Genomic DNA, 10,583 nt, shown 5'->3' on the forward strand with positions numbered 1-10,583 from the left:
AGGAGAACTTAAGGTTTTGTGAGCACATGCTGTGCCCGGCGGCAATGCATTATGGGAAGCATAGGATAATCTCAGACGTTCACGACAGGACAAATGCATTTCAGACACTCTGTTCAGGCTCCACGGACAACATCATTAAACTCTAGTGCCTAAAACTCTCGTGAATATATTCTCTGGGTTTATAGACGTTATTGTATTTGCTTTAAATTCCACGCATCTTAAATGTAGCAGACAGATTATCTGGAATTTTGTTTGGCAAGTTTTCAAGGCCGCTACTGCCATCTACTGGCCAGTAGTGTCCATGGCAGTATTCGCCCCAAGTACTAAGTATCTGGGCACCAGTAGATGGCAGTGTTCTATTTATTTTGACCCGGTTATATCAGCTGGTGGTCAAATCAACTTTTTGGCTTTGCAAATGGCTTTTTTTTTTTTTCTTTCTTTTTTTTTTTTTTTTTTACAAATTAAGTTTAAAAACAAAACAACAACAACAAAAGAAAAACATTACAAGACAGCTCTGCGGTTGGATGCTTTGTAGCTCTTCAGCAGCAGGAGGTGGTCGTGAGATGTTAAAGCTTGTTACTCCACTACATGATGCAGGACGCGCGATTAACCTGAAACTCGGTCCAAAAAATTCTCGCACGAATGAAAAATCATCTGAAAAATGGCCAAAACACGCACAGTGTAAAGCCAACATTTATGTGTCAAGATAAGGCTTTTCAGTTAACCTTGTCCTTTGTTTTATCTATGTTTTTATTATTGCATTTTAACCTGTGAAGTGCTTTGTGACTTATGTCTGTGAAAGGCACTATATAAGTAAAATTACTTACTTACTAATATTGAGTGCATGTTTTACAACATCATAAAACGTGCGCACATCATCAAACATTCTCTCCACATGCAAAACATTTTGCGATGACACTTCCAGGGCTCCGTAAAAATACCTGTTTTTATTATAATATTTTACAAAAGCACATTTATCTTTAAACCAACACACGACACACATCACATTAACGTGTTGGTTTACATAATGAATGACTGAACCAATCAGTGTTTAGCAGAGGCACTTTTACCCAGAATGCTTTGCAGTCTGTTTGTTACAAAACCTCAGAATTAGTGCATTATTCAACATTAAAAGATATATGTTATATTTTAACTTTGTACAAATGACAGAATTGACATTAATGGAGTTGGTCTATCAGTATTTTCACAAAACCATAAGTTAGTATGACTTTATTTTTCAAGAACTGTGCCTGACCGGAGCATTAGGATTAGTAGAGAGCTGATTTTGTGGGCACTCTCAGGATTCTTCTGTGCAGCTTCCTACAGGTGGCAGTATGGTCAAACATGGAAATACTGGCTCATTTTTTTGGGGTCTTTTGTCACTTTTGATGCTTTCAAAACCGGTCGTGTTAAAAGTCAATTTCAGCTTCTTAGTAATTGCAAATGTACCAGAGCCAATACTGGAATTTATCGATTATCTGTAACTTCCAATACATTTTTGGGTGGCTTATTGGTTTATCTTTATCAAACATAACTTTTCAGTTATCTGATTATCTGTTATCGAAGTTATTTTTTTGGTTATCTGTGCCCACCACTGCAGTTAAGGATAGGAGCTCAAATCAACTGGTCCAGTGCTTTCAGAAAAAAATTCACAGTGCTTCACTTCTTACACATTTTTGTTATGTTACAGCCTTATTCCAAAATGGTTGATTCATTTTTTCCCCTCAAAATTCTACTCACAACACCCCAGAATGACAACATGAAAAAGTGTTTTTGTTGTTATTGTTGTTTTTCAAATTTATATAAAAAAAAACACTAACAAATCACATAGATAAGTATTCAAACCCTTTGCTTAATACTTTGTAGATGCACCTTTGGTAGCAATTATAGCTTCATGAATATGATGGCACAAGCTTGGTGCACCTGTCTTTGGACAGTTTTGCCCAGCCATTTTCAGATCTCTCCAGAGATGTTCAGTTGAATTCAGGTCTGGGATCTGGCTGGGCTACTCAAGGACATTCACAGAGTTATCTTTAAGCCACACTTTTGAAATCTTGTCTGTGTGCTTAGGGTTATTAGCGTCAAGATGAACCATCGCCCCGGTCTGAGGTCAACAGCACTCTGGAGCAGGTTTCCATCAAGGAAGTCTCTATAAATTTCTGCATTTATCTTTCCCTCAATCCTGACTAGTTTCCCAGTTTCTACCACTGAATAATATCCCCAAAGCCTTACTGTAAGGATGGTTTTGGCTAGGTGATGAGTGATGCTTGGTCTCCTCCAAACATGATGCCTGGCATTTACGCCAAAGAGTTCAATCTTTTCATAAGACCACAGAATTTTGTTTATAATGGTGTGAGAGGACTTCAGGTGCCTTTTGGCAAATCCCAGATGGGCTGCCATGCACCTTTTACTAAGAAGTGGTTTCGGTCTGGCCACTCTACCATACAGGCCTGACTGGTGGATTGCTGCAGAGATGGTTTTCCTCCTGGAAGGTTCTTCTCTCTCCACAGAATAATGCTGGAGCTCTGACAAAGTGACCATTCGCTTCTTGGTCAACTCCCTGACAAAGGCCCATCATCCCCAATTCCTTCTTCCATTTATGGATGATGGAGGCCACTGTGGTCATTGGAACCTCCAAGGCAGCAGAAATGTTTGTGTACTCTTACCCAGATTTCTAGCTCGAGACAATCCTGTCTCTGAGGTCTACAGTCACTTTCTTTGAATTCATGCTTGGTTTGTGCTCTGACATGCACTGTCAACTGTGGGACCTTATATGCAAACAGGTGTGCCTTTCCAAATCATATCAAATCTACTGAATTTACCCCAGCTAGATGGCAATTAAGCTGGAGAACATTTCAAGGACGATCAGTGGAAACAAGACACACCAGAGCTCAGTTTAGAGCTTCATGGCAAAGGCTGTGGATACTGATGTGCATATGATTTCTTTGTTTTTTGTTTGTTTTTTAATAAATTAGCAAAATAGTAAAAAAAAACTTTTTTCACATTGTCATTATGGGGTATTGTGTGTAGAAGTCTGTAGAGTTTCATCCATTTTGGAATAAGGCTGTAACATAAAAATATGTAGAAAAAGTGAAGCACTGAAATACTTTCTGGATGCACTGTAAATTGAGAGTCTCCCTTTATGGTTTAGCTCTTTCTTCACTACAATGTAGTATGCCTAAAACATCAGATGTAGCCCTAATTCATCTATCCATCTCATGCTGAAATATACCCCCACTGTTGTGTGGGCCGCCAGAAGAGGAGGTACTGCTGGCCCACCACCAGAGGGCGCCCTGCCTGAAGTGCGGGCTTCAGGCACGAGAGGGCGCTGCCGCCTCAGGAACAAGCCGTGATGACAGCTGTCACCCATCATCCGTGACAGCTGTCACTAATCAACCAACCCACATCTGGAATAAAAGCAGGAAGACACCTCCACCACACTGCCGAGATATCATCTTCATCTAGAGGTAATATCCTCAGCCTTTGTGGTAATACTGAAAATCTGTTTATTGTGAGTGTTTGCAGGAGTACCGGTCCTTTTGTGGAGGCTGTGCAATACTGCACTCTTTTTCCTCTGAGGACGCGCTGCAAGTATTGAGTGAGAGGTGGAGGTGGAATTCCCACCAGGATTGTTGCTGGGTGTTCACACACCCACACTTGACTGTCTTTGCTTTCTGCCAGCAGTACCAGATCCGACACGCTGAGACGGTGGCCACCTGGGGACTTCGGGACTTGGCGGCTCCAGTATTCCTCGGGTTTGGTGGTAGTGGAAATCGTGTGGTTCCGGTTCGTTTCCAGACGGGCGTCTCTTATCGTCAAGCCTGCCCACACGACACCTTTATTGATTGACTTTTGCACATTCTGAAATCTGCTGTGTTTGGTTGTGTCATTCACAACAGTAAAGTGTTATAATTTGACTCCTTCCATTGTCCGTTCATTTACGCCCCCTGTTGTGGGTCCGTGTCACTACACTTTCCCAACAGGATATCTCGGCCAGCGTCATGGACTCCGAGGGGCGTCACCAGCCTGTTGAACAGCCAATGGGAGAGCAGGGAGCGCAGGCGTCTGCAGGAGGCGTGATTGGTGAGCTACAGCATATTCTCACCGCCTTTACAGCTCGGATGGATCAAATAGCCGAGCAAAACATCCTCCTGAACCGCAGGGTGGAGGCTCTCTCCGCGCAAGTGGCGGCGAGCGCTCAAGGCGCTGCTGCAGCTCCTCCTCCTGCCGATCCTGTGCTAGATATAAATGTTCCAGGTGGTGGTTCAACAACCCCTCCCACCATCCCCTGAAGCATACATAAGCCCTCCTGAGCCATACGGAGGTTGTGTGGAGACATGCGTGGACTTTCTTATGCAGTGTTCGCTCGTCTTCGCACAACGTCCCGTCATGTACGCGTCAGACGCAAGCAAAATAGCTTATGTGATCACTCTGCTTCGGGGAGAGGCACGCGCTTGGGCTACAGCGCTTTGGGAGCAAAATTCACGGCTGCTTCACACGTACACTGGGTTTGTGAGGGAGTTCAGAACAATGTTTGATCACCCTAACAGGGGAGAGACCGCTTCAACTGTGCTGCTGTCAATGAGACAGGGACGCCGGAGCGCAGCCGCTTATGCAGTCGACTTCCGCATCGCGGCTTCGAGGTCCGGCTGGAATAACGCTGCGCTCCGCGCCGCCTTTGTAAACGGACTGTCGTCAGTCCTAAAGGAGCACCTAGTGGCCAAGGATGAACCGCGGGAATTAGATGGGCTTATTGATCTCGTTATACGGTTAGACAATCGGTTGGAGGAACGCCGTCGGGAAGGAGATGAAGGACGTGGCCAGGCGCGCGCCGTCCCTCTTCCTTCTGGGTCTGAGAAAGGTCCGCCCTTCCCACGCTCCCTGGCCTCTACGTCCCGTGGGGCGACAGCTCCCCCTGCTGACGAAGCTATGGACACGAGCAGGGCCACATTTAGACCACCTAATAGACAGAGGAGGTTTCCACATGGGGCGTGTTTTGTTTGTGGCTCAATGGAGCATCAATTGAGCAATTGCCCCGAACGGTTAAACACCAACGCCCGCCCCTAGAAACTGGGCTTAGGGTGGGCCAAGAAATTCACGTGGGACACACACATATTGCCACATGGCTCCCAGTTACAATCCTTAGCGGGGATTTAACCCTTCAGGCCTCAGCACTGGTAGACACAGGGTCAGAAGGGAATCTGCTAGACAGCAGATGGGCCAGGGAGGTAGGGCTCCCTCTGGTGGCGCTACCTACACCATTGCGGGTGCGAGAACTAGATGGCACCCTACTCCCTTTACTCACACACAAGACACTACCAGTAACTCTGGTAGTGTCAGGGAATCATAGGGAGGAGATTGAGTTTTTTGTGACTCCTTCTACCTCCCTTGTGATTCTGGGGTTCCCCTGGATGTTGAAACACAATTCCCGGATTGATTGGCCATCCAGGGTGGTGGTACAGTGGAGCGAGACCTGCCATCGGATGTGTTTGGGATCCTCGGTTCCTCCTGGTTCCCAGGCTAAGGAGCAGGTCAAAGTTCCCCCCAATCTGTCGGCGGTGCCAGTTGAGTACCACGATCTTGCTGACGTTTTTAGCAAGGATCGGGCACTCACTCTTCCCCCGCATCGTCCGTACGATTGTGCCATCGATTTGTTGCCAGGTGTGGAGTTCCCGTCCAGCAGGCTGTACAACCTCTCCTGACCTGAGCGCGAATCAATGGAGACCTACATCCGGGACTCCTTGGCTGCCGGGTTGATCCGTAACTCCACCTCTCCGATGGGAGCAGGTTTCTTTTTTGTGGGCAAAAAAGATGGCGGTCTTCATCCATGCATTGATTACCGGGGGCTGAACGAGATCACGGTTCGCAACCGATACCCGTTGCCTTTATTAGATTCAGTGTTCACCCCCCTGCATGGAGCCAAAATCTTCACAAAGTTGGATCTTAGGAACGCATACCACCTAGTTCGGATCCGGAAGGGAGACGAATGGAAGACGGCATTTAACACCCCATTAGGTCACTTTGAGTACCTGGTCATGCCGTTTGGCCTCACTAACGCCCCCGCGACGTTCCAAGCTTTGGTTAATGACGTCTTGCGGGACTTCCTGCACCAATTCGTCTTCGTATACCTGGATGATATACTCATCTTTTCTCCGGACCCTGAGACCCATGTACGGCATGTACGTCAGGTCCTGCAGTGGTTGTTGGAGAACCGGCTGTTTGTGAAGGGCGAGAAGTGTGAGTTCCACTGCACTTCTTTGTCCTTCCTGGGGTTTATCATCTCCTCCAACTCCGTCGCCCCGGATCCGGCCAAGGTCGCAGCGGTGAGAGACTGGCCCCAACCTACGAGCCGTAGGAAGCTGCAACAGTTCCTCGGCTTCGCAAATTTCTACAGGAGGTTCATTAAGGGGTATAGTCAGGTAGTTAGCCCCCTGACGGCCCTGACCTCACCAAAAGTTCCCTTCACTTGGTCGGATCGGTGCAAAGCCGCGTTTAGGGAGTTGAAACGCCGGTTCTCGACTGCACCGGTCTTGGTGCAGCCCGATCCTAGTCGCCAGTTTGTGGTTGAAGTGGACGCCTCTGACTCAGGGATAGGAGCCGTGCTATCCCAGAGCGGAGAAACCGATAAGGTTCTTCACCCGTGTGCCTATTTTTCCCGCAGGTTGACCCCAGCAGAGCGGAACTATGACGTGGGCAATCGAGAGCTCCTTGCGGTGAAAGAGGCTCTTGAGGAGTGGAGACACCTGCTGGAGGGAGCGTCAGTGCCTTTCACGGTTTTCACGGACCACCGGAACCTGGAGTATATCAGGACCGCCAAGCGACTGAACCCCAGGCAAGCCCGCTGGTCACTGTTTTTCGGCCGTTTTGACTTCCGGATCACGTACCGCCCCGGGACCAAGAACCAAAGATCGGATGCCCTGTCCCGGGTGCATGAACGGGAAGTCAAGACCGAGCTGTCGGATCCACCGGAACCCATTCTACCGGAGTCTACTATCGTGGCTACCCTGACCTAGGACGTGGAGAAGACCGTCCGGGAGGCCCTGGCACGGAGCCCGGATCCCGGAACAGGACCGAAAGACAGGTTGTATGTCCCACCAGAGGCCAGAGCTGCTGTTCTGGACTTCTGTCACGGGTCCAAGCTCTCCTGCCACCCAGGGGTGCGTAGGACCATGGCAGTGGTCCGGCAGCGCTTCTGGTGGGCGTCCCTGGAGACTGATGTCCAGGCTTACATCCAGGCCTGCACCACCTGCGCCAGGGGCAAGGCGGACCACCAGAAGGCACAGGGACTCCTACAGCCACTTCCTGTGCCTCACCGCCCCTGGTCCCACATCGGTCTGGATTTTATCACGGGCCTCCCGCCGTCCCGGGGACACACTACCATCCTCACGATAGTGGACCGATTCTCCAAGTCAGCCCACTTCGTGGCCCTCCCGAAGCTCCTGTCGGCCCAGGAGACCATGTCGTCCGGCTGCATGGGATACCAACAGACATCGTTTCGGATCACGGTCCCCAGTTCTCCTCGCAGGTGTGGAGAAGTTTCTGCCGGGAACTGGGGGCCACCGTAGCCTCTCGTCTGGGTATCACCCACAGACTAACGGACAGGTCGAACGGGCCAACCAGGAGATGGAGCAAGCCCTTAGGTGCACGACCTCCGCACACCCGACGGCTTGGAGTGAACATCTGGCCTGGATCGAGTACGCTCATAACAGCCAAGTGTCCTCTGCCACCGGCCTCTCCCCGTTCGAGGTGTGTCTGGGGTACCAACCCCCTTTGTTTCCTTTGGTGGAGGGAGAGGTCGGTGTGCCCTCGGTCCAGGCCCACCTGCGGAGATGCCGTCGGGTGTGGCGCACCGCCGTTTGGCCTTGTTGAGGGCCCGGACGAGGGCAAAAGCCCATGCAGACCGTCGACAGTCCCCGGCCCCCGCATACCAGCCCGGGCAGGAGGTATGGCTTTCCACTAAGGACCTTCCACTCCAGGTCGAGTCCCCCAAGCTAAAAGACCGCTTCATTGGACCCTTCCCCATCCTGAAGGTCCTCAGTCCTACAGCAGTGAGGCTCCAACTCCCCGCCTCACTGCGGATCCATCTGGTTTTCCACGTCTCCCGAATCAAGCCGCATCACAACTCACCCCTCTGTGCACCCGGTCCGGCGCCGCCTCCTGTCTGTATTATCGACGGGGAGCCGGCTTGGACAGTTCGCCGGCTCTTGGACGTCCGTCGAATGGGCCGGGGCTTTCAGTATTTGGTGGACTGGGAGGGGTATGGACCCGAAGAACGCTCCTGTGTGAAGAGGAGCTTCATCCTGGACCCGGCCCTCCTGGCCGATTTCTATCGTCGCCACCCGAACAAGCCTGGTCGGGCGCCAGGAGGCGCCCGTTGAGGGGGGGGTCCTGTTGTGTGGGCCGCCAGAAGAGGAGGTACTGCTGGCCCACCACCAGAGGGTGCCCTGCCTGAAGTGCGGGCTTCAGGCACAAGAGGGCGCTGCTGCCTCAGGAACAAGCCGTGATGACAGCTGTCACCCATCATCCATGACAGCTGTCACTAATCAACCAACCCACATCTGGAATAAAAGCAGGAAGACACCTCCACCACACTGCCGAGATATCATCTTCATCTAGAGGTAATATCCTCAGCCTTTGTGGTAATACTGAAAATCTGTTTATTGTGAGTGTTTGCAGGAGTACCGGTCCTTTTGTGGAGGCTGTGCAATACTGCACTCTTTTTCCTCTGAGGACGCGCTGCAAGTATTGAGTGAGAGGTGGAGGTGGAATTCCCACCAGGATTGTTGCTGGGTGTTCACACACCCACACTTGACTGTCTTTGCTTTCTGCCAGCAGTACCAGATCCGACACGCTGAGACGGTGGCCACCTGGGGACTTCGGGACTTGGCGGCTCCAGTATTCCTCGGGTTCGGTGGTAGTGGAAATCGTGTGGTTCCGGTTCGTTTCCAGACGGGCGTCTCTTATCGTCGAGCCTGCCCACACGACACCTTTATTGATTGACTTTTGCACATTCTGAAATCACAACAGTAAAGTGTTATAATTTGACTCCTTCCATTGTCCGTTCATTTACGCCCCCTGTTGTGGGTCTGTGTCACTACACTTTCCCAACACCCACTTGTAAACAAGACACCCTCCTTGTAAACCTTTCCACTTCGGGCAGTAAGATGGGACGTTAAGCAGAAATATCAATACCTTCTGCATATCCCAAGTAATCGATCTACACAGATCATGAGAAAGACCGAAGTTGAATATCCAAATCAATCAGACTTTTACCACAGGATCAATATCATGAATAGGTTGGCCCACCCCAACTGTACCTTAGTGGGGTGGACCCACCTTGTAAGCCACCACAGTCTAGTGTACAGTGATCTGTAAAGGCTAAGGGCATAAAATTCTCATCTTTTCGTAAAAGCCAGTCTAACACTTGAATGTAGCGTCATTTAGAAATTCAATTGTGTTGTGTTGTGAGATGAAAAAGGAAAGTACTGTGTACAATATTGTATTAAAGGACAAACTGGGTTTGCTAATCACAAACTGCCTCTTGCACTCACAGAGGGTGTTTGTCAAGCTGAACCCCATCTACATATACAGAGCCAACTTCAGCAGTTCCACCACAGACCTGATCTCATGGGCAGGTAGCCAGTGGACCAAGAATGTCTTGAAACACACAGAGGCCAATTTTTCTCATATGCTATGATAGATGGAGAAGCTCATTGTCACACAGTAAGAAGTGAGTGGTCTCATAGACAGGACAAGAGGTTCATTAGAGGTCTACTAATGGCAACCTCAGCTGTATGATCCATCTTCAGTTTCAGGATGGTCTAGTGGTTAAAGTGTTGGGCTTGAGACCAGAGGATCCTCAGTTCAAATCCCAGACGGAAAATCACTAAGGGCCCTTGGGCGAGGTCCTTAATCGCCTAGTTGCTCCCGGTGTGCATTGAGTACCTTGTATGGCAGCACCCTCACACACTGACACTGTGAACAACAAACAATGTGAAGGTCTTAAAACCATCAGGCAAACAGCACGAGATACCATTGTGGTTTTCAACACCCACACCAATGTACTGAAAAAGACAGTAGGCATATTAGGTCAGTTAATGTCAGTGGTGCAAGAAGACTACTCACGCATAGATGGCATCAATGCCAATGTCGGACATGACCAGGAATATAGGACCGCCAATTGACAGCCTTGCCATTGGTAGAATTCCACCATACATTGTCCCTCTTATCTTTTGTCAAAGAACTTCTGGAATCTCTAACCCATAGCTTGGTTACACAACTCCAGGCCCACTTAGTTTACAGTCTGGGTAGCTCAGTCCCACTGTATGTGGACCCAAATGCCCAGGAAATGGCTTCTCACATCAATCTAACCATGGTCACTACAGAAAACATTTATAGGCTAAAGAGCATCATAAATGTAGACCTGTGGCAAGGGGATGCTCACCTTAAAATCCACACACCCCCTGTGGTAGCATTCAGTGATGCTAATCCGGAACTGTATTTGGTTTTGAATATAAAATTGTGCTCTGTCTCCAAAGACATTCACTATGTGTGCCCTAGCAAACCTTTCATCTTGGGATGAC

This window comes from Thalassophryne amazonica, chromosome 4, assembly GCF_902500255.1.
Source record: "Thalassophryne amazonica chromosome 4, fThaAma1.1, whole genome shotgun sequence".
Classification (NCBI taxonomy): Eukaryota; Metazoa; Chordata; class Actinopteri; order Batrachoidiformes; family Batrachoididae; genus Thalassophryne; species Thalassophryne amazonica.